This window comes from Tamandua tetradactyla, chromosome 2, assembly GCF_023851605.1.
Source record: "Tamandua tetradactyla isolate mTamTet1 chromosome 2, mTamTet1.pri, whole genome shotgun sequence".
Lineage (NCBI taxonomy): Eukaryota > Metazoa > Chordata > Mammalia > Pilosa > Myrmecophagidae > Tamandua > Tamandua tetradactyla.
Genome location: NC_135328.1, coordinates 67,239,463 through 67,262,820, shown reverse-complemented (window position 1 = coordinate 67,262,820; position 23,358 = coordinate 67,239,463). Strand labels below are relative to the sequence as shown.

The window sequence follows — 23,358 nt, the reverse complement described above, 5'->3', positions numbered from 1 at the left end:
GTAAATTCAGTATTTTGGGGGAAAGTATTATAGCTCCAAGTTGAGAAATCAGTAGCATTTTTGTCCCTGGAGTTCTTCAGATGGCTATAATAAATGTGTTAAATATCTTGGAGGAAATCAGTAAAAAAGAACTTTTAGCCTATTAAGAAGATACAAAATATTATATTCATAACATTAACAACAGGAATAAAAATAATTACCTTTTATTGAGCCACAACTATATACCAGCTACTATACTTTTATTATCTCATATCTAGACTTCTAGTTCATAAAATTCTTAGATATTATTCTCCCTATTTTTAAAGATGAGAAATCCATGACTCTGAGACATTATATGACATTTCTACAGTCATACACATGATGAGTAACAGAGTCAGGTTTAGAATTCCTTTCCACTAGATGAGAAATCAGAATTTCTTGGATTGAATTCCTTGCTTTGCAGTAAATGACCCATGTAACCTCAATATTGCACTTGAAATACCTGGGCCTCAGAGTCCTCAACTGTAAATATATGTATGCTCTAACCTTAAAGGATGATTGTGAGGGTTGGTGTGAGCAAAAGGATGTACACATTCTATGAAGAAAAGAATAATATTCAGGCAGAAAATCAAAGGTTAAATAAGGATTGGTCGAAGATGTTAGTTTTTCATCTATTGGTATGGTTTGCAACCCAATAAGGAAAGAATCCTTCAGGAGTAGCAGAACAAAAACAAAAACAAAATAAAACACCAAAATCTATAGTCTCTAAGGTAATGAAAAGATAATTTCCCCAATTAATATATTTGATTCCAATTTAATTTATATTTTAAGGCTGGCATTTTTACTGACCCCTGAACCTTTGAATAACTAAAGCAGAATAAGTCCAGGAGTAATAAAGAATTGTCCAGAAAAGTATGGAGTAACCTCAACTTTTAATAATAGAAGTGAGGGCTTAAAATTCTGCTCTGAAGACTTACACTTGCAAGTGTTCAGTGTCACTGGATCTGTGGCATATAGTTATAAAATCACACTGCCTCTTACATACAAAATTTAGAGACAGGTGTGCTATTCAAAATTATCCACAACATTCAATCCACTGGGGTCCATATCAACCTATGGGGTATTTGTTTTTGTTTTTGTTTTTAACATGGGTAGGCACCAGGAATCAAATCCAGGTCTCTGACATAGCAGACGAAAATTCTGCCACTGAGCCACCATCACACCACCCCAACCTATGATTTTGTTAAACAGAATTCTGACAATCCCAGAGTGATGCAATCCCAGAGTGATAAATGTTTTATCACTCAGTGTCTTCAACACATTTTCATCTATTTAAGGAGCTCAAGGTTAGGCCTTTGCTTAAAGTTGTTACCCTGGAAACTCTATTGTCTTATACAATAATACAAACGGATAAACTAATCTAGAAAGCGTCCCAGATATTTCAAAATCATTCATCAGGAATTTGTTAATAATCTACTGTCACAACAGGAATATGAAATTACAAATAACTGAATGTCATTTTCCTGACTACATATAAATTACTTAAGGAACTGTGAGTCTACAGCACTCACCATATCAATTATGGAATATTTTTGGTGATTGATTTTTATTGGGCTCTGCCTGAGTTAACTTAATTTTTCAGTTGCCTTTCTTCTGGGTTCTTATTAGAATTGTTGTTAAACATGAAAATAAACTCCATTGCTCTCCCATCATCTACTTGTAGAATGTGACTCACTTTTGACAAATTCAAATACACTTATCAGAGGGTAAGTCGGTGGTGCTTTATCAATAGTAGGACTGAGATATTATTAAAAGTCAAGAGGCTGCCTTCTGTGTATCCCAGAAATAAGTGGACCTGTCTGAAGCCTGTGAGGGTGCTGAGTTATTGTTTGCTTATTCCCTTTACATATAGAATAACTTAGAACCCTAGACTACCCACCTCAGCTAGACTTTCCTCTTTATGCCAAATATAAATGTTATCCCCAAACTATATCAGAGTCAATTAAGATTTAGCCCAATTTTATACTGTGACCCAGAGAAAATTAGATCTAAAATCTGTAATTTGGAAATTTCATGCCAATTGATATAGATAAGCAGATAAACCCACCACATAAGAATGTAAATATACACAACATTGCTAAGCAATGTGAAAACTGCATCTGTCTTTTTGACACTTCTTTCCAGACTTAAATGTAAAGTTCTCTTTGTGACCAAAAGACAACATGATGTTGATCCCAATGCATAGATATGGTAGCATCAATTATATAAGAGACTGATGCTAAGTCATAAAAGAGCTGAAGTTTAAAAACACACTGTTACTAGGATTTTCTAAGTGGCAGTTTGAGAAGGCTACATAATTAAAGAACATAAAAGGATCCTTTAAGGATCTTAAGCTTGTATTTACTTACTCTCAAGTCCTGAGGAAGAAAGGAATGAAATGGTCCATCAGTGTTAACCCAGAATATAAAAATATCTGGCAAACTCATTGGCAGATGGCTTGGATTAGTCAGAAAATGTGGATTAGGGTTTAGTAGCAATTTATACTTTGTTAGGAGAAAATAACCATAGTTATATGGTGTCATTTCACTTATTGTTTATAAATGTAAAAAAATATTCTAATATGGAAAACTAGCTTGACATAGGTCAACTTGCCTTCTTCTGCTGATTAGGATTTCTTTAATCTGTATCAGTAATTTATTAAATAAAAGTACTAAATCTCAAATATATTGAAGAGAAAAAAAAACTAAAATATAAGTAAAATCTCAGGATAACTCATCCAGAGGGCTGTGACCAGCAAGAATGCAACCCATGTAATACAATGCTTATAAGGGAGATTTGTTTATACTATAATGCAACAAACTGACTCCTGTTCTGCATTGGTCTCCTTTTTCAATCAAAACAGGCTAAAGTTATTACCTTTTGAGGAAGGAGGAGCAGACTACAGAAGTAATTGCTTCATGATGATTTGGGACTTTCTCTATACAATATACAATCTTCAACAAAGATATGTAGAATAAAAACCCATCACATTAAATTTATGTTTTTTGAAAGCACAGATTGACTGAAAAAGAACAACTTTTCATGAATTTTACATTTTTGTCCTGCACTTTATGCAATTTAATTTTCTATACCTTACTTATGGTGTTAAGGCAAAATTTTACTCTATTACCCTGATGCATGACTTCTAAACATTAGGATATGGCTACCCCAGAGTTCAAACTAAAATTAATTTGTAGGCATCTCTCTGTACAGACAACACAGACATAGGTAGATAGATGTAATATTACATTATAAGTCACCCTTTTATCAAGCGGTTGGACGTTACTGAGTTTAGTCCCAGCCAGAATGTAATTGGACCAAATATAATTGTGCTAACTATAAAATCTCTAAGGATTTTACATTTAATGTCTGTTTGCTTCTGACACATTGAGCCAAACTGAAACCTTATTCCAGGCTCATTGGGAACTAAATACTTGGTTGGTCAGTATAATAATGTGACTGTCTTAAAACTGACCCCTTCTGGATTCCAAAACTGGCACGCTCTATGGAGACCTGGAGAGGATTCAAGGGGAGCCATTTCCATAACCAAACGCCTAAGAAACTAGAACCACCAGATGAAGAAACTGATTTTATTCATTTAGACCTAGCAGAGGGTGTCATTTTCTTTTATGTCATACTGATATGAAAGGTGTTATTTAAACTACACTACTCACATCTATACTATCTCCACTATATATATAACAGAAAAAAATACACTCTTTAAGGAATCAAGAATAATAGCAAAACTTCCTGATGCCATGTCATTAAATATTGGATGTAATGGATTGTCAAATATTGGGACAGATACAATAGACAAGCATGGAATCAGCTGTTTTAGCAGACTACATTAATTTTCATCTACCTGGGGTAGAATGGGTACAATCATAACTGAAGATCATACTTTGGGGCCAGATAAACAGTTAACCAATAATATCTTCAGATGTTATTGGTTCCTGGAAATGTCTGTGGCCGTGATAAGGTATCCTGTAGTGATTATTAGAGTCCAGGATTTTCTTTCTGGCTAAAGGCTTGTGAGGCCTTAAGGAGGAAATCCAGTTAAGTCTCAGTTACTCCTTTTATTAAATTGGAATAATAACCCTGAGGTTGTTGAACAAGGAAATGAGATAAAGTAGGTTAAGTGCTTTGCACAATGTTTGACACACACCAAATGCTCAGTAAATGTTGAGACCATTTTGTTTCTCTTTTAAACATGGAGAAAATACAATGTTGATGTTGGATACAATAGAACTTACTACCTGCAATTTTCCTTTCCATAAAGCTCTCCTTTGATCAGCGCCAGATTTCACCCAAGTCTTAGAACACAAAAGAACACTAACAAGATAACAAATGAGTCAAAATTACCCTTCTTTTCTGAAAAAAAAAAAGCTTCTCAACACAGACAATCTTAAGAGAAAAGTGTTGAATAAATTGGGTACAAAATAATTTGTTTGCAACAAGGATATGTGGTTCTCTGGTAAACAAAAGAAGGAGTGAGGCTAGGCACCTAAAACCAGAAAACTCCAACATTAGCAGAGCTTTCCATCACTTTTCTCATCTGCTCTGTATGTCTGTTTCTTTGCTCTTAGACTCTTCTCTCTCTCTCCCTGTCTCCCTCTCTGTCTGTGGTTGTCTCAATGTCCATCACTATGTTTTCATCTGCTTCTATGAGCTATTTGTAAAAATACTGCTTTCTGAAATTCCACAATTTTTTACTTAAAGCCAAGTCCCCAAGAAAACCCTATTTTCTATATCTTAATTTTAGTATTGAAACTGACAAGTTTGGGCTATGACTGGATAGTGACAGTCAGATGTCCAGCTGAATCTCTCTATTATACTATATGCATATGCATATTCACATACCTATTCATATCATGGTACATGCTTTTATATGTTTGTGCATGTAAAATATATGGAGACATTTGTATATTTCAATAGATTTGTATTCAAATATCTAGTACTCTATATTAAGTGCTATACATTGATTCTAGCACATATATGGGACTATGTCCTACTACTATGGAAAAAACTATTTGTATTGAGTATATGCTTGAAAAAAAACAAACAGCAAACGCACCTATTACAACAATGCCCGTGATATTAATTTTTATCACATTGACGATTTGTTCATAAATATAAATGGATAATGGATGAACATAATATAAACATAATATTTCCATTTTTACTTAAATACTATACTGCCTCATGATATTGACTGTGGATGTGATGATGTATGAAGCTAATGTTCATAAAGTAAAAGCAATCATTCAATGTTAAAAAGTCAGTGAACGTCCAACATGGGTGTTAGGATTTAATAAGCTGTGGGGAAAAAAAAAAACAAAACGAATGCCTTGTGTGTCAGCTATATTCATTTTGGAATAATGTATGCTATACAGTATACACCTAACACGTCCTTGATATCTTCACATGGAAATACAATATTCATTTTATTCATGGAACCATGTGCAATCTCTTGTATGAACCATATTCCTCTTACCAAACATAATCAACCCACTGCTTCTCATCAAGTGAATGACCAAGCTATAAAAAATATTATTCTGGGATATGTTGGCTAGTTTCCCTTTCAACATATATGAATGTTTGGTGTTCTTATATGCATTATTCAGTTCATCCTCCAAAGAACCAGAAGAGAAATATAGTGCTATTTCTGGGAATGCAAGGAATTTGTGCTCAGTAAGCTCAAGCAACTCATCTAGGATCACATATCTTGTGGCACAGTCCAGACTCAGACTTCTGCTTTCAGGTAGGTAATACCTACACTTGACACAAAATCCAACTTATCTTTCTTTCTTTAAGATCTTTAGAGAAATTCTAAAACTAACTTTCATAGAATACAGAGTGCTTATTAGCTTGACAACAGAGAGATTTTTCCTCTTTACATAGTCATGAAATTTCTCTGACTTTTATTTGAAGTCATATTTATCCTGTAAACTCTTGGCTGCTATGGGAACAGCACATTTCCTTATACTTTGTCTTCACATTCAGAAATTAAAATGGCATTGAACCCAGGCATATTTGGAAGGTGCAAGTTTTTGCCATCACCATCACATCTGCCATTCCAAGGAGCACTCTTTTGAATATAGTTGTCAAGAACATTGCCCTATTCATTGAGTTCCTACTCATTACTAAGTACAGATATTCAGGGAAAGATACAAAGACAATAAGGCAAGCCCCGCATCTACAACAAGTTTACAAATACCCGAGGAAGACACATGCTGGTAAATGCAGCTTTCTTTATTACAAAAAACATTGGAATGAAATTTGGAAACCCAGATGTGATTCTACCTTCTTCAAGATCACACTTTCATTCAATCTCAGGAATAAGTATTACAGCAGAGAAATGGAAGTTGCTATGGAAGTACAGATAAAAAAGAAGTTTAATTTTATTTTGGTATTCAGGAATAAAAGTAGTTTATCAGTAATGACAGTACTTATCAAAATATGGAGCTATGAAATGTTTATATGAGAATTGGCATAAATACTTTAAAGATAAATGCATAGGCATTACCCCACAACTACTGAATCAGTATCTGTGGGAGAGGGGAAGGACTTAGCAATATTCATATTAACAAAGCCCTCCAGATGATTCATATCCACTGTAAAGTTTAGCAACTGCTGAGCTAAGGGAAAATGTAATTATTAAACTAAAATTATACTTTAAGCCCTTTTCAGTAGTAAGGGAAAAATCTCTCCGGGAGCAGGGATGGAGAAAGATGCTCAGAAAAGAGCTTAGATATTTCTACTCTTGGTAAAAGCTCTGTATATACTTTGCCAGCTTTTACAATGCAGATACAAGGCTACAAGTTGACAGTTAAATTTAGCATTCTAAGTGCTATGGAGAATTACCTTGGTTACTAAAACCAGCTAAGAGCCCAATTGATTCAATCCATTTCCCAAGGTGAAAGGCTCAGCCATTTAGAACAGCTATATTTTCAAAATGAGGCATCATACTTATTTCCTTGATAGTATGTAGTATTGTAAGATAACAAAATTGTAGCTACTACCCCTTAGAGATTATTTTTCTAAAGGTTTCTCAATAAACATCATGTGATTTCTTCATGTATTTTACTAAAATATAAGGTAATTTTAAAGGATTGTATACCGTATCTACTTTACAATACATCACAAGGAAAGGGGTGGGGATTGTTGGTTTAGCCAGTAAAATCTCAAGCATTGGAATGTCTAAGAATAAAATAATTCTGAAAGCTAAAAACTTTAACTAATATATATCATCAATATTACACAACTTGCCTGCATATTTAATACTGTTGCAAAATCTATGTAACAAATTACAGTTTAGCTAAAATGCATCACTATTTGCTTTGTTAGCCAGGGACTGACAATACACTTGGTTGGTTTTTTCCATGTCCATCTCTTTTCTACTTTCCACACCATTTTACAATTGCAGGTATAGAAAGGAGGAATTGTTCGAACTCAACACAGTTGAATTTCAAATATTGCTGATTTTACAGTACAATCAGGGAGTGACAAAAATGTAGCCTATTTGCCAAGTCTGAGTCACAGCCTGTTTTTGGACCACTGGCAAGCTAAAAATGATTTTTAATATTTTTAAATGGCTACAAAGAAAAGTAAAAACACACAACAGATACCTAAAGTATTACCTATCCGGCCCTTTGATTAACATATTTACTAATTCTTTTCTTATAGTACATGAAGTATCCTATAAAAATCTGGTAACTAATCATGTGCTTTGCTTTCTATTAAAAGAATAAGAAGTTCATTTGGAAAGTCAAGATGAGTGATATAATGAATTAAAACTAACACAAGGTAAGGTAGTAGATCAGAGTGAATAAACAATAATATAATAAAAGGGGGCAAAGATTCTAAAGAATATAAAATGGAAAGCTAAAGGATCAATTTGTAGACAAAGCTCTCTACAAATTTTAAGGATCTGATAGCTGCAGTGTATTTTGTAAAACTGTACTAACTGGTGCTCATAATAATACAAAACTATAAACCATGAGCATGGTTTATTAAAGAATGTGATTAAGTCTGTAATAAATTTCATGAGGCTAGATATTACATCTATGTAGTACTGAGGCCAACACTTGGCTCAGAGATGGAGGTGTACAATGTTTACTGAACAAATAAAATAAGAGGGATTCATTCTTAAAATCATGAAGAAGAAAAAATTAATGTTCAAAGAGTGCCCTCCATTATTGTGGCATCAGCTCCTTAATAACACTGAGAAATGAGGCAGTGATGTACATTAATAATCACATTTTGCCCCTCCATCAATAACCCTTGGTTTGTATGTGTAGTTTCTAATGTCAGTCACCCAAAGCCTTCAGATTTTCTCCACTAGGGATACTCAATTCTGTCTTCGTATAACTTTATCAATTCTTTTTGAGAAGAAATTTAAAAAACACAATATGATCCCTTCTCCCTACCTTCTCACCTTATCTGTCCAAAGACCTTTCAGGTAAGTCTGTAGACATTGTATATTGTCTACTGTCAAAACATTCTAACAGATTTATTTATACTTAATCCTTCCTCTAGCAACTGACTCAAGGGGAAGAATATGTGCCAGTTGAATAATAGTTGGGGATTTAGGACATTTTCATAGAGGTCTGGAGGCTCATGAAAAGAAAGATGATGAACATAAAAAGACTTACCATGGTGGCATGCTAAATGCTAAAATTTCTATAATGGGCTAATACTAAAACTAGTTTCCGCTCACAAAACAAAAAAAAAAAAACCATTATTTTGTTTCTATCACCATTTTTTATCTTCATTTTTTGTGATATTTAAAAAACCTTCAATCATAATAAAAATAACAATTATTAAAATTAAAGGGCAAGGGCTTAATTAAGTCACATAGAGCTTGAAAAGCTATAAATTACTATTGTACCATTTGGATGCTTTCCAAGAAATAGGGAAATGAAAGGAATGTCAATTTTTTTTAAATCATTAAAATAGAAAAGATCACCAAAAAATGTCAAAAGTAGTTTAAAATAGAATAAAGGGGATTTCTTAATACAAGGTTGTCTGAAATAAAGTTCTAAAAAGTTTGTCATATTTTAGTGCAGTCAAGCATAAATGGTATTTAAATAGCTTACAATGGATAATTATAACTAGATTATCTTTATTTACCACCAGTACCTTCAAAGGAGCTAGAAAACATGAAATTAACTTCAGTTCCTGTCCAGTGGGCTCACAATCTAAATTACTGACAACAAATAAAAAGTGAAATGAATGATGCTTAAATGACTTCTAATTAAACTAATAAGCTTCAGCTGTGCTCCTATGTGCACTGAGTCAAAAGCAAACAATATACGTAAAACACTCTGAATAAAGCTATATGTACTCACTACCCAATTAACTGCAGAACTGCATCTTGGAGTGATGGAATGTGACAAATTATACCTCTATTGCCAGATGACATGTCAGAAAGAATGCCAGACTGGGAACTAAAGTCTACAATATTTTACAACCTCCTACAATCCTCCACTAATTACCTATATGACTTTGGGCAATTACTCAATCTTTAAGAGACTGCATTATGGTCTCACCTACTGCTAACATAAGCATATAATTCCTACCATATAGATCAAATTTAGATTTTAGTTCATTGTATTGAGGTATTATTTTTGTGGCAAAAATTACAAAATTTTCATCAAACTGCATTTCCTCTTCTTCCTAGGCACAGGGTAAACTATAAACTCTGCTTTCCTAGCAGTTATGTATGGCCATATACATGTGAGTTTTAGGCAATAGATTGAGTAGATGTGATGTCTGACCATAAAATCCTCCGCTTTCTGACTGGTTGGCATAGAAATGAACATGATGACCCAAGAAACTCCATGTTAAAGGTCCCTTGCCAAACTATTCATGCAACAAAGATCATGACCTGCATGAGAAGCAATTTCTATTGTATTACTTCACTGAAATGTTCAGTCTCCCTATTATAATAGATAGCACTATCCTAACTAGTATGAATTATACTAGATTATGCAACATATATCACATCACTGAGGGCTGAGGACATTGTTCACTGTGTTCAATAATGGGGGCATGCTGAGCTCTGTAAGTGAATTCCAGAAATGCAACAGGTCTATGAAAAAACAGGAACCATTTCCTAGGTGATATGGTGGTACTTTCCTAATGAAGAAGGCCAGGAGCTAGTTAAGCCACCTATGATGCACAGCATCTTTGGGTTAGAACTTAAGGTGTATGGATTCTAGATCAGTGTCAGAGAAAGGTGGCTATAGTAGAAGCAGAATACTTATACTTTCTAGCTTAAGACATAAATAATATTTCTTGTATTTATTTCCCTTTTGTTGTCTCTTGATATTTATTAATGTATTAATTCTGAATTTCTACTTGATTCAGGTATCCCAAAGCATATCAAAGAAGGGATTTGTGACTACTATATTTAATTTTTATGTATTTCCTATAAGTCAATGGTGATGCACATCGGAATCTCAGAATAAAAAGTAAATTTATGGGCATGGAAGAAAAGTTGTGGTACAACAAAGCAAGGAAATTGGTCAAAGTGAATTATTTTATGAATCAATAGAGGGCAATTTTAGCATCTTATTTTGCTGACTCCCCAAAAGTAAAGGAGATTATATGGTATGTGTCGCTTTAATAGCCTCCTCTTGCCAACATCATACTTCCTCACCTTGGTCTGGTAGGGCTATAAATTAGGCAACAATGACATTGAATATGCTTAATTTATCACCTGAAAGTACTTCAGACTCCTATTGCAATCAGTGCATTGAATGTCTTGCTAACATTTTATTTGGAAGTAAAAAATTAAATGGGAAACATAGTGGGTGAAAGAAGGTGGGAGGTATGAGCATGACAGTTTTTCAACAAACATTCCTCTGTATCAACTATGAGTCAGACATTACGCTAAGTAAGTTTTAGGATGGGATTATATGGTCTCTACTCTTATGGTTTCTATGCTCATAGGTCTACTGAGACATTTACAATGACATATAAATTTCCTAAATATTACGATGTGAAATGTACTGGATGCCCTGGTACATATCACATATATGAGGGTCTCCTAAATTATAAATGCTATTTATTTGTCATTTACCATGTACTATGGTACAAGTGGTCATAAATACTAGCTTAGTCTTTTTGCAAAGGTCCTATGAAATAGCTGTTATCATTATACTTTACAGGAGAGTAAAATATAGATCAGAGATTTTATATTGCTTACTAAAGATGATGAAATTAATGAATAGCAGACCTGAAATCACAATCCAGTTCTCTTAGCTAGAAAACACGCACTAAAGAAGCAAGGGTGACAAATCAGCAGAGGCAGGCATTCTTTAGGAAGCTGTAAGGATCCACAGGAAGGAGTACTGTGATTATATCTGATATGGGTATAAAGTAGAGGAATGACAGCACAAATAACACAACTGACATTATACTTGAAATAAGCTACCTCTCATGCCCATACAATGCATATAAATTTGGGTGGAGGAGGGAGAAAGATGGAATATTTGTTATGCCTAAAAAAAGTGGGATTAAGAGAGTACATTTGAGATCTGACTGAAATGCTATGCTTGGTTTAACTTTTTTTTTCTTTAACAACCAAAGTTCATTCTTATTTAGTTTTTTATCCCTTGGGCTAATGCAAAACTTTTCTGAATAACAGTTATTACAGCTACACATACAAATCTAGTCTGTTTCCCTAATCTGAAGGTAATTTTTTTCCGCTCACAGGAGGAAGATTAAAATATCCTTCTGAAAATGAAGCAATTCTCTTACTCTGTGGGATAATTCCCACAGAGTTTATAATTTAAGATGTAAGTTTCTTATTTTACTGAAGATAAACTCAGTAGATGTCTGAAAGTAATGTATACTTTCCCAGTAAAGGTTAAGGATCATAGGCAGAAGAAACGGTTATGGCGAGTGTATTCAACCAGGCTTTGCCTCACCATGAGGTCAGGTAACTCTTCAGTACAGTTACTGACAAAGCCAGAAGTCAAACTGAAGTTCCCAAATCAGAAACTGATGCTTCAGAATGGCATGCATTTTTTTTAAAAATAGGTATTCACTTTCCACCACATTCACATTTGAATTACCATTTGTTTCCTATATTGCACAGTAAGTATATGGACCATACATGGGAAACTAACCACAGGAAAGTTAGCATTTTGTACCTACTTCCATGATTTTAGGATGTTTATGAAATATTTACATTTTACTATAGTTCATTTAAAATAAAATGAAACAAATACTAGTCAATCCTACTATGAGTCAGGCACTGAGCTAAATACACATGGTTCTTGACAGAACTTCGCTCCCAATGGCAAAATGAAATAAATCCAGTGATCAATTATTCCTGAGGGTACATAGACATGATTATAAAGTCAAACAATATTCTCAATTATAATGCATTGGGTTGTCAGTGTATACAAAGTTTTAGTCATATTACTCAGGAAATAAACACAAAGCCTGGAGTTTTCTGTCGGCAAACTATTTATATCTGATTAAAGCCCAATATATGACTGATCCTATTTGCCTAGCACTGTCAGACATATATGCTGCACTTCTCCAGTGATGATGTGGTTGCCTGCAACCTCACAAGACAGTCAGCAAAAAAATAGAGTGTATAACTTGGAAACTACTCATTAAATTGTTAATACTTTTTAAGAATTGGACTAATTAATGTCTGTGATGGTTAGGTTCTGGTGTCCACTTGGCCAAGTAATGATGGCCAATTGTCTGGTCAGGCAAGCACTGGCCTGACCATTGCTGCAAGGATATCTCATGGCTGGTTAATAAAGTAGAATGCTGGTGTATTAAGTCAGTTGATCATCTGTGGCTGCTCATATCTGTGATCAACCAAGGTGTATCTCCCACCAAAGAGAGAATCCAATCAGTTGAAGACTCCTAAGGAAGAAGAGAGACTCTTTCACTGCTTCTTCAGCCAGCAAGTCTCTCCTGTGGAGTTCATTCAGACCTGTCATCAGAGCTGTCAGCTTTACAGCCTGTCCCATGGATTTTGGACTCTTCTTTTCCCATAGTTACATGAGACACCTTTATAAATCTCATATTTACATATACCCCCTGTTAATTCTGTCTCTCCAGAGAACCCTAATAATGCAGCTTGGTACTGGGAGTTTAAGATTGAGTAACACAATCTTAAAAATGTGTCTTTACAACTTGTTTTCTATTCTGATTAGACTCAGAGGCACTAATGACTGTTTCCAGTAATCACGATGGCACTGACAGTCCATAGGGTAAGTTGGAAAGAGAGATACTCAAAATAGTACCACTAGATTCTGATAATTGTATGCTTATATGAGGCAAGGCTCTGGGTGAGAGTGTTTTTTCACCTTTAGAGAGTTTTGTGGAATTAAGAGGTATAATGGCTTCTTTTCTCACTGGGTTTCCATGGCATGGAAGCAGTAGCCATTGCTGGATGAAGCAGAAACACTACCTTGAAACTGCAGTGCAGAAACTACAAGCTAACAGTCCTGACCAGTCTTGCTATCTCCTATGAAAAAAAGCACTTTTGAAGAAAACTGTCTATACTGTTTCCAGTTGCTGGGGCTGGATAACTCTTGAGTATGTTATCCAGACTGACACCCAAAATACAGAAACTTCTTCATTAAGAAGAAAAAATTATACACTACGTTTAAAGAAGCAAAAGTTGTCAAAAAATGCAAAGACTCCAAAAGTATATAGATTACTTATAAAACATGCAATAGAACAGTTAAATGTCCTGGTAAGAGCAGAAGCTTTCTATCAGCACTGAAGAACAATTCTACCACTCCTACAAAGAAATCCAGCCCAAAGACAGTGGGAGAAAGACTCAATCTCCTGCACAGTTAAATCATGATATGATTGGCTCCAAAGGCAAGAATCTAGCACTGATTTGTAGAACACCTACATCTGGAAGCCAACACCCATTTCCTCTTCAAAGAATGGGAGAGAAGCAAAGAAATAATTCTCTTAATCAAAAATGTTATTCAGAAAGAATCCCAAAACAATTTAGAGGTGGACTTCAGAAATTTTGTGTCTTCTCTATGAATGATGGATTTTTAAAATAAGAAATATCTACTATAATTTCTGAAAGTAGTGTTAGAAAATACATGAAAATTATGCCTAAGAGCAAAATTTTCTTGGCATCCTTCAGTGTTTATATTCATTGGAATGAATAACTGAAATCTGTCTTGCAAAGGGTGGTTGTGAGTATCAAAGAAGTATGTGAAAGTTCCTTGTCATTAGTATATATATATATATTTATACATATATATTTGTAATATATACATCTTGTAATACATATGTATGCATATTACAAGAAAGTTCCTTGTAATTAGTGTGTGTGTGTGTATATATATATATATATATATATATATATATATATGCACATATATACAGTTATTATTATCATTTTTCCCCTCCTTTAACAGTTTTTATTATCAATGTTTTCTTTGATAAGAAAATTGAGACATTTATGAGAGGATGTACTCACTAATTAAGATTTCTTCCAGGTGTCTATAGCTTTATTGCTATCTCAAAATAAAGATCAATTATGTGCATCCTTGTTTTCTTTCAATCAGCCACATAATGGTATATTAGTAAAATTTGACATTATTCCTATTTTGAGTGCAAAAGTAAATATCTGGGGCAGTTTTGAATTATAGATGATTCAACAGGATACTGATATTTTCATTTTTACCACTTTGCATTGCTCCTGTAATAGTATTTCACCTTAGTGATATTTTAATTTGCTCTAGAAAAGACCTTTTTGTAGGTCTAAAAATTACATCAGAACATACCACAGTAAGCAACAATTTAGCTACCAAATATTTTCTGGGACACAAATACATAGACATTTATATATTTTTAATGATAAAGTAGGACTTTATTCAAGCTCTCTTTAAAAAAAACTCTTTAAATAAATAATGTAGATACTTGAAAAAAGACATAATGTTGTTGGCTGTTGTCAGATACACTGGATACAGTGATGAGGGAATGGCATGAGCTGAAGGCTTCAAATTTGCACCTTAAGTGCCATATGAATGATGTAAAAGTTTCCATGTGTGCCCTGACAGAAAATTTTATTTCTTGTGGTCACAGACTTGAGATCTCTGAAAAGCAGACACAGAGCTTCATTGCGCGAGTAGCAGATTTACAGCATAAACTAAGATATCAACCTACAAGGTAGTCTGCTGTTAAAGTAAGGGCTTTTATTGGAAAAGAATGGGATCCTGAAATGTGGGATGCAGATATATGGCTAGATAATAATGGCAATGGGGAGACAGGATTCCTGTAACATGCTGAGCCTTTACTAGATAGACCCATAATGGACTGCCCTGAGTAAAGAGCTTCCAAACTTCCAGCCTGTCTTTAGAAAACAGATTCGCAGTCTTCATCCTGCCCAGAGGAATTTGCCATCCAATCTCCACTGAATGAGATTAACTTTTCAGTGCCTGCTAACCCTAAAATCACCTCCCCTGGGGAAACAGCCCTCATTCTTCTGGAGTGAAACTGGCTTAAAAGACATTTCTATTTCCTTTATGACCCACCCCCATCACCCCTCTTTACTTCAAGATTTATAACTAGATTAAAGTCCTGACAGGCCCCAAAAGGTGAGGTACAAATGTCACCCATGAGGAGGCACAATATACTCCAAAAGAACTGCATGAGTTTTCCAACCTATATAGACAGAAATCAGAGGAAAACGTGTGGGAATGGATATTAAGGTTGTGGGATAATGGTGGAAGGAATATAAAGTTGCATCAAGCTAAATTTACTGATATGGGCCCACTAAGCAGAGATTCTGCATTCAATCTCGTGTTGTAGCACGAGGGGCTAGAAAAGGCATTAACAGTTTGTTTGGATGGTTGGCTGAAACGTGGTCGATACTACCTGAGGTCAAAATGCCACAACTTTCCTTGTATGATGGCGATGAGGGGATCCAGAGGCTTATGGAGACTGGAATGATAGAATGGCTTTATCATGGAAGACCTGTTCACACACCCCAGGAATGTCCAGAGGACATATCTTTCACCAGAACCTTGAGAAATAAACTTGTGAGACTAGCTCCATCACCCTTGAAGAGCTCTGTAGTCACCCTTCTCTGTAGGTCAGATATTCCTGTGAGAACTACTGTCATTGAGCTAGAAACCTTAAACCTAATGGGGATGATTGGATCCTGAGTTGGCAGAAGTTATGTGGTGACAGTTAATCACCATAGACAAAGCAGATGTGCCCACCATAATGGACAGCAGACTCAAAGCAACAGTTAAAATAATCTGCCTTGCAGAGACTTATGGCATTGGCTAGCAGTTAACGGGGTACCTAGAAGTAAAATAGATGGGCAGTCTACTAAGTTCTTGTTTGAGCTGCAAAAACAGAAGAATTATTGGTCAAGTGAACAGAAGTCTAATTTGAATAATAGAAAAAAAGTCACAGTTCCTTAATCAATTTCCAGATTTGAGATGGTTTATAGACCCAGAGCCCCCTGAATGAGGGGAGGACTGGGTACACTTGGGGAAGGACCCTGTTGCATGGCCCAAAATTTATACTGTTACCTTCCTCCCAGCCTTCCCCAAGGAGACCTATGGCCTTTTACCAGGTGACTGTGCACTGGGTGAAAGGAAATTATCAGATATTTCAGGGATTGTTAAATATGGCTCAAAGTGACACTAATTCTAGGAGACCCAAAACATCACCCTGGTCCACAAGTCAGAGTAGGGGCTTATGGAGGTCAGGTGAGTGATAAAGTTTTAGCTCAGGTCCATCTCACAGTGGGTCCAGTCAGTCCCCAGACCCTTTCTGTGGTCACTTTCCCAGTTCCAGAATCCATAATTGGAAGTGACAAACTCAGTAACTGGCAGAATCCCTATACTGGTTTTGATTCATGGAGTGATGTCTATTATGAATCAGAAGCAATATCATATTCCTGGAGTGACTGAAGATTAGTGTCACTCTTAAGAATTTAAAGGATGCAGGGGTGGTGATTCCCAACACATCTCCTTTCAACTCTTCTACTTGGCTTATGCAGAAAACAGATGGTTCTTTGGTGGATGACAGTGGATTACTATAAACTTAACCAGGTGATGACTCCAATTGCAGCTGCTATTCCAGGTGTGGGATCATCACTTTATCAAATCAACATATACCCTGGTACCTGGTATGCAGATAATGATCTGGCAAAAGCTTTTTTCTCTATAGCTGTCACTAAGAATCACCAGAAACAGGTTGAATTCAGCTGGCAAGGCCAGCACTATAGCTTCACAGTCCTGTCTCAGGGGTATATCTACTCCCCAGCCCTATGTCACAATCTTTTCTGCAGAGACCTTGATTGCTTCTCCCTTCCACAAGACATCACACTGGTCCATTATACTGATGATATCATGCTGATTGAACCTAGTAAGCAAGAAGTAGCAACTACTATAGACTTATTGGTAAGGCATTTGCATGTCAGGGGATGGGAGATCAATGCAACAAAAGTACAGGGGCTTTCTACCTCAGTGAAATTTCTAGGTGTCAAGTGGGGAGGGGCATGTCAAGATATCCCTTCTAAGGTGAAAGGTAAGCTGTTGCATCTGGCCCCTTCCATGACCAAAACCAAAAATGCACAAGGCCTAGTTGGCCTCTTTGCATTCTGGAGACAACATTTTTCTTATTTGGGTGTACTATTCCAGCCCACTTATCAAGTGACCAGAAAAGCTAATAGTTTTGAGTGGGGACCGGAACAAGAGGAGGCTCTGTGACATGTCCAGGCTGTTGTGCAAGCTGGTCTGCCATTTGGGCCATATGATCCAGCAGATTCAATGGTGCTGGAAGTGTCAGTGGCAAATAGGGATGCTGTCTGGAGCCTCTGGCAGGCCCCTATAGGAGAATGGCAATGCAGACCCTTGGGGTTTTGGAGCAAAGCCTCAGCATCCTCTGTAGATAAATGCTCTCCTTTTGAGAAACAGCTTTTGGCCTGCTACTGGGCCTTAGTTGAGGCTGAATGCTTAACCATAGGCCACCAAGTTGACGTGAGACCTGAGTTGCCTATTACGAGCTGGGTGTTTTCTGACCTACCAAGCCATAAATTTGGGTGTGCACAGCAGAACTCCATCATAAAATGGAAATGGTATATAAGAGATAGGGCTTGAGCAGTTCCTGAAGGTGCAGGTAAGTTACACAAGGAAGCTGCCCAAATGCCCATTGCTCCCGCTCCTGCAACATTACCTTCTCTTTCCAAGACCAGAGCTAGGGCCTTTTAGGGAGTACTTTACAATCAGTTGACTGAGGAAGAGAAAATTCATGCCTGGTTTACAGATAGTTCTGCATGACACGCAGGGATTATCTAGAAGTGGACAGCTCCAGCACTATAACTCTATTCTGGGATATCCATAAAGGACAGTGGTGAGGAGAAATCCTCCCAGTGGATTTCCAGCAGAAGTTCGAACAGTGAACCTGGTTGTTCATTTAGCTTGGAAGGAGAATTGGCCAGAGGTGTGTTTGTAAACTGACTAATTGGGTTGTTCCTAGTGGTTTGGCTATATGGTCAGGGACTTGGAAGGAGCATGATTGGAAAATTGGTGACAAAGAGGTCTGGGGAAGAAATTTGTGGTTTGACCTTTCTGAGTGGGCAAAGAACATTAAGATATTTGTGTCCCATGTGAATGCTCACCAGCGGGTGAATTCAGGAGAGGAAGGTTTTAATAATCAAGTGGATAAAATTACCTGTGCTATAGATACAAGTCATCCTCTTTCCTCAGCCACTCCTGCTATTGCCCAATGGGTTCATGAACAAAATGGGCATGATGGTTAGGAAGGAGGTTATGCATGGGCTCAGCAACATGGACTTCCACTCACCAAGGCCTACCTGGTTATGGCTACTGCTGAGTGCTAAGTGAGGGAACTACCCTCAGTCCCCAATACGGCACCATTCCCCAAGGCGATTTGCCTGTTACCAAGTGACAGTTTGATTACATTGTACCATTTCTATCACGGAAGGGGCAGTGATCTGTTGTAACCGGAATAGACACATACTCCAGATATGGGTTTGCCTTCCCTGCATGCCATGTTTCTGCAATAACTATCATCCATGGACCTACAGAATGCCTTACCACCACCATGGTATTCCACACAGCATTGCTTCTGATCAAGGAAACCAGTTCACAGCAAATAAAGTGCAGGAATGGGCACATACTCGTGGAATTATCTGGTCTTACTATGCTCCCCATCACGCAGAGGTAGCTGTGTTGATAGAATAGTGGAATGGTCTTTTAAACACCCAATTATTGTGCCAACTAGGTGGCAATGCCTTGCAGGGCTGGGGCGATGTTTTTCAGGAGGCTGTGTACGCTCTGAATCAGTGTCCACTCTACGGTGTTATTTCTCCATAGCCAGGTGTTCTAGTTTGCTAGCTGCCAGAATGCAATATACCAGAAATGGCTTTTTAAAAAGGGGACTTCATTCAGTTGCTAGCTTACAGTTCAGTTCTAAGGTCATGAAAATGTCCCAATTAAAGCAAGTTTATAAAAAGTCCAAATTAAGGCACCGTAAGAGGTTACCTTCACTCAAGAAAGTCTGATGAAGTTCAGGGTTTCTCTCTCAACTAGAAAGGCACATGGCAAATATGGTGAGGTCTGCTAGCTTTCTCTCCAGGCTTCTTTTTTCATGAAGCTCTCTAGGAGATATATTCCTTCTTCATCTCCAAAGGTGTTTTGTGGTGTGGGCTCTCTGCTTTGAGGCTCTTTAAAAAAAACGCTCTCTTCTTTTTAAAAAATTCCAGCAAATTAATTCTACCTGAAATGGGTGAAGTAATATCTTCCTCTAATCCAAGGTTAACACCAACAATTTAGTGAGTCACATCTCTTTGAAGATAATCTAATCAAGTGATTACAAACTATATCATTGAATAAGGATTAAAATAAACATTACACCCACAAGATTGGATCAGGATCAAAGCATGCCTTTTTCAAGGCACATAATTTTTCAAACCAACACACCAGGATTCAGGGGTTCAGTAATCAAGGGGTGGAAATGGGAGTGGCACCACTCACCATCATCCCTGTGACCCACTAGGAAAACTTGCTTCCTGTCCCTGAAACCAACTCTGCTAGTCTATAGGTCTTAATTTCAAAAGGAGGAGTGCTCCTACCAGAAGACACAACAATGTTTCCATTGGAACTGGAAGTTAAGACTGCCACCTGGCCACTTTAGACTTCTCATGCCACTGAATCGACAAACACAAAAGGGGATTACTGCTCTGTCTGGGGTGATTGATTATGACTATCAAGTGATAATAGGACTGCAACTACACAATGGAGGTAAAGAAGAGTTTCCCTGGAATACAGGAGATCCCCTAGGGCATTCCCTTACTACTACCAAGCTCTATGATTAAAGTCAATGGAAAACTGAAACAACCCAATCTAGGCAGGACTACCAATGGCCCAGAAACTTCAAGAATGAAGGTCTGGGTCACCCTCCCTCCTCCCCCGGGCAAAGAACCACGTCCAGTTGAAGTGCTTGCTGAATGTAAAGTGAACATGGAATGGGTAGTAGAAGAAAGTAGTGATAAATATGAACTATGAACACCTGACCCATTACAGAAATGAGGACTGTGATTGTATGAATATTTCCTACCTGTTTTGTTATGAATATGTTTGCATTTGTACATAAGCAAATATCTTATTTTCCTTTTAGCATATGACATAAATTGCATTGTTCATTTATAGTATTTAAGTCATAGGATATGAAGTTTAAAAGTGAATGCTACTTAAGGATGTGAACCCTATTCTGGAAAGATATAGTTTGTTTCCAGTTGTTTGTAGGACACCTGAGTACTGTTAGGCAAAACATATGTCTGTTATTGTGTTCTGTTTTGAAATTAAGCGTGTTTCAAGGTAATGTGCATAACTGTCAAGTTGACAAGGGGGCAGACTGTGATGGTTAGGTTCTGGGGTCAACTTGGCCAAGTGATGATGTCCATTTGTCTGGTCAGGCAAGCACTGGCCTGATCCCTGCTGCAAAGGTATTTCACGGCTGATTGATAAGGCAGGAGGCTTAACTCATCAGTCAGTTGATTGCTTCTGTGGCTGATTACATCTGCAATTGACTAAGGCGCAGGTCCCACCAATGAGATAATGCAATCAGTTGAAGACTTTTCAGTAAGAAGAGAGACTTTTTCACCACTTCTTCAGCCAGCAAGCTTCTCCTGCAGAGTTCATCCAGACTCTTCTTTGGAACTGTCATATTTATAGAAATCTCCTGTTGGTTTTGTTTCTCTAGAGAACCGTGACTAATGCATTGTCTGATTCCTCTCTGTATTTATCTAGTGGAGAGTATAGATCACAGGTATGCAATAAATACATTTTGAATGAACTATTCATGTCATAACTATTTAAGAATCTGTGTAATAACTTCAGAAAATTAGAAGTTTCTCTCACTCATTTCTGAGATTAGTAATCTGTTAAGGAACCTAATTCCTGCTAATATACCCAAAATCTATTTCTACATATTTTACATAAAAATTTTATTTATAAATAAAGAAATTAGAATGTACATGCTTAGGAATAAATAGGGGCAATTTTTACTGATAAATGCATCTTGATTGACATTATAATATTTCATGCAAGCCTAAAAAGAGAAAAAAAGATTCGAAAAAGAAAATTTTAAAAAATTTCACGAGTGTACTCAAATTTTGTACTCTCCCCATACTACTCTAATACATTCCAGTTGGACAATACATTTATAAACAAGTATATGCATGTTGCTTTCTGGCTTCTTCCATTGAGGCTTTACAGAGTCCTACATATTAAATGCACCTCACTGCTCTCTCAAACTTTTCCCCTAATTTCTCTTTCTTATATGAAGTTAATTTAAATTAGATATCAGAAAGAAAGCGACAAGATTTGGCTAATAATCATTAAGTGAGCATGACTGATAATGTAATATCCCAAGGAGAATTTGTTATTTTTCAGGACTATTGCTTATTTACCCATATACATGTCTAATCGCAAAGTTTTAGATATTGTTATATGTATTCTTGGATATGATTCTGCTACAAGTTAATCTGAAATACATCCTTATATTTTTGTTAATTTGTGAGAATATTAAAAAAAGACACTGGCTTAATATTAATTTTAGGCTCACTATGCACTGCATTAAAAATGAATGATAGATCATTACCAGAGTCTACATACATAGTTCTAATTTTACATATTTTAGAAATAAATTTTCTGAAAAACAGGCATCATTGTACAATATGTGCTTTTAAACTACCTTTATGAAATTTGAGCACACTTAATTATCCTCTGCAAATGAATTTCATGAGTTTACAGCATTTATCCTTACTGAAAACAAAATTACCAGAGAAGCTTAGCATGTTAGAACTGTACTCATGAAATTAATATGCATTTGAAAATATTTCTATGCTGACTCATACTGAGAGTTACTTCATCAGCAATATAAAGTGATCCAAACAGACCTTTCATTCCTCTCAAGCAGATATACCTTTGTTTCTCTCCATTCTTAAGAAATCAATCTCCACAGATATTTTCTTGCATTGTTTTCTTCCGTGTTACATTTTCTTTCATCCAATCAAATGTATTATTAAATGGCTTCTATGCTTATTGTGCAAAGACAGTTTTTAGCATTGTGGAATATGCACAAGTGGACACTAGGAATATTCCATGCCTTTTTGAAATTTCCCAGTTTTGGGAAATGTAGTTTGAGCCCATTAATAGGTCATGAAATCAATTTAAATAGTGATGGTCAGCATTTTGTAAAGTACGGAATGGAATAGGATGAAACAGGTTAGAAAAACACAACTGAAAAAAGTACATTTCACGTGTAAAGAGGAGGGCTAATTATTGTTCAATAAAACTTCTTTTCTCTGTGTGTGCATGCATGTGCTTGTATGGTGGATTGCAATGTGAAATATATCACTTATGGTGGGATCATAGTTAAAAAGCTTTGAAGTCCACTTTAATAGATTAAGGGATATCCACTTGCATCCTTCATCATAGTGAAGTGTACTCCATCATCATATCCAAAGTAGTGCTGTATATACATGTTGTAGGTATGTATGCACATTTATGTGCATATATCTACCTGTCTACAAAATCAAGCACTGATGTACATAATCTAGCTGCATATAAACAGTAAATTTCCTTGGCAACCTCATATAATAAATCCATTTTCACCACAAGACACTAATCGAATTCTATTTCCTATATTGTCTATGTGAATTGAATACCCACTTACTTCTCAATCCAATCCTATAAATTCCTTGGGTTTTCCCCAGGCAGAAGGTAAATATTGAAATTGGCCTGGAATTACTTTTCAAGTTCGTCTTAATTTAACTTTTATTTCTCCTTT

At 36.1% G+C, this 23,358-nt stretch overlaps 1 long non-coding RNA gene and 1 pseudogene across 1 annotated transcript in view; one reads left to right on the top strand and one right to left on the bottom strand.

The window, feature by feature from the left end:
* Nucleotides 1–23,358, bottom strand: part of LOC143660633 (uncharacterized) — a 407,362-nt gene that overhangs the window by 8,825 nt on the left and 375,179 nt on the right. The window lies entirely within an intron of this gene.
* LOC143660626 (UPF0711 protein C18orf21 homolog pseudogene) lies at nt 13,445–14,055 on the top strand (annotated as a pseudogene).